Genomic DNA, 2,562 nt, shown 5'->3' on the forward strand with positions numbered 1-2,562 from the left:
ACCAATAATGAACTTCCCTGATGCGAGGTTAAGAAGAGAGAATGAAACTACAAGGATCAACACTGATAACATCTATGTGGGGCTCTACAAATATAATAATGGGGAGCAAGATCTCTATTATAGATGTGAAGAACCCTACACCGGAGAGTTGACAGACCAAAAAAGACTTTATGTCTTTACCTACACAGAGGGATCGGAAGTGAAAATTTCCGCTTACGACAAGTATGGGAGGCAATACTCAACAATGGGCAAGAAAGAATTAGAAGGATATACATACTTTGGGGGACCACTACATCAGTATTATGTTACTTCTAGCTCACAAAGACCAGCACCAACAAATGGAGTGCAAAACCCAATGACAACAGGAGGACAAAGAACTCAGGTTGTTGACTCTTTCCGTCAACCTCAGTACTCGAAGCCCGGACCAATGGGATCATTACATTCCAGAGAGTCAATGGATACGAATCGAGGTAGTGCAGTTCCAATCCCCACATATACCACTCTAGGTCCAAGGTTCGAAGCGGAACTATCACATTTACCTCCTAGTAGTAGATTCAGGGCAGGGGAACCAACAAGGGTAACCCATGAAGTCCATGATGCTAGAGAAAGCTTTAGCTGGGACACAGGAGCAATGAGATTGGTAGCAGACCATAGACGTATGAGACCATCTCAAGTAGTCAAGTGTATGCCAAAGAAGTATGGTGGTTCAGGAGATCCGTATGCACATGTGTCACTCTTTAAGCAAGTCTTAAGAGCTGAGCAGATAACAGATTTCCATACACAATACGAGGGATTTGGTCTTACACTAGAAGGTACGGCATTGACATGGTTTCAACCACTGAACATAGGGGGATTCCATGACATTGACCATTTGCTAAGAGAGTTTGCTGAGGAATTCTCAAAACGAGGGATTAAGCACAATACGGTCTCACAAATATATGTTTTTAAACAGAGAGAACACGAAAAAGTGAAGGAAGCTTCACTTCGCTTCAAACAATACATTGAGAGATGTCCAGTACGTGAACGACCACAAGATGACAGACTATCTGTTCTCTTTATTGAAGGATTGAGAAACGACACTCTCAAGAAGGACTTGCACTTGAAAGCTTGTACAAGTTTCGAGCAAGTAACGAGAGAAGCATTGTACTTAGTGGATAACTGTACGGTTTATGGAGAGGTGTCAGCGGATACAGATTTTGCATCCAGTAGCTCTTCCTCCGTAGCGAGCGAGACTACCACTAAAAAGAATGTTCAAACAACAACCATGCCAAATGTAGAGCAAATGATAGAAGATGCTCTAAAAAGGATGGCACCATACCAAAAACCATTGCCAAAACCACTGAAATGGTGTGCTATTGAACAAAAATGGGCAAACCATCCAACAGAGGAGTGCTATTACAACAAAGGGTATGTAAGGGAGCGTCAGTATGCACCTCCTGCCCAATTAGCACCACCTCAGGTACATCTAGTACCTCGATACCCAACGAGAAATGTACCAGGACCTATGGGGATAGAAAGACCGCAACCGGTATTGGGACAACAACCACCTTTACCAGGAGCAAGACCAGTGGGCATTAGATATGCACCAACCTTAGAGAATCAGGAAGAACAAGCCTTAGTGCCTGTTCAAGCCTATTATGAAGAATCTGGTGCACACATGTTTCCAACTGTGTATTACCCACCAGAAGAACCCAAACAACCAGAACCATGGGGCATGATTGGGAATGTTGGAATACCAACAGTTACAAGTGCTTCTAATGAAGAGAGATACAATTTGGATGCAAGAAAATTGATGTTCATAGCTCATGGAGGGTTAACAGGACAAAGACCATCCTATCCACAAAGGACGAATCAAATGGGACCAAGACCAGCACTAGGACCCTGTTACAAGTGTGGAGGTGACCATCTGATGAATTTTTGTCCACATACGGAAATCATTAGAATTAACGCTTATTGCACTGAGTGTGGGGTTACTCACTTCATTGAGGATTGTTCAAAGAATCCAAACAAAGTGCAAAAGACGACATTGAATATGCTAGAAACTATTCCTACCAGCAGTGGGTCTGAAAATGAAACTCTGATACCAACGCAAGTTGTTACTAGAGCTCAAGCTAAGAAAACCACTAGAGAACCTGAGAATGGAAAGTTAGCGACTGAAGTGGTTAGTCAAGGACCGCGGAGTCAGAGAAACACATGGAAAGCTAGAAAAGCGCGCATGAAGTTGAGAAAAGAACGTGAAGACGCTATTCTAGCTGAGGAACTAAAGCGAACTAAAGATAGATTAGAAAAACTTGAGAGTCAAAACGGGAAACGAGAGATGAGCCCGGAAAGAACGAAACAAAAGAGTATCAAAGAAACAACGAGCTTAAGCTCAGGGGGATCAGTGCTAGTCGACAAAGTACACGAACCATTGGACGCACTGATGAGAGCTTACGAAGCTAGGTTAAAGAACAACCAAACACAAGAACAGAGGTGGATGACATACCCAAACGCGGAATTGGAAAAGCAGAGACTTGAAATGTGCCAGAGAATGATCGAGACTGCACAAGCCTTATTAGAACC

Source organism: Adiantum capillus-veneris, chromosome 29 (assembly GCF_014529385.1).
Source record: "Adiantum capillus-veneris isolate H3 chromosome 29, ASM1452938v2, whole genome shotgun sequence".
Classification (NCBI taxonomy): domain Eukaryota; kingdom Viridiplantae; phylum Streptophyta; class Polypodiopsida; order Polypodiales; family Pteridaceae; genus Adiantum; species Adiantum capillus-veneris.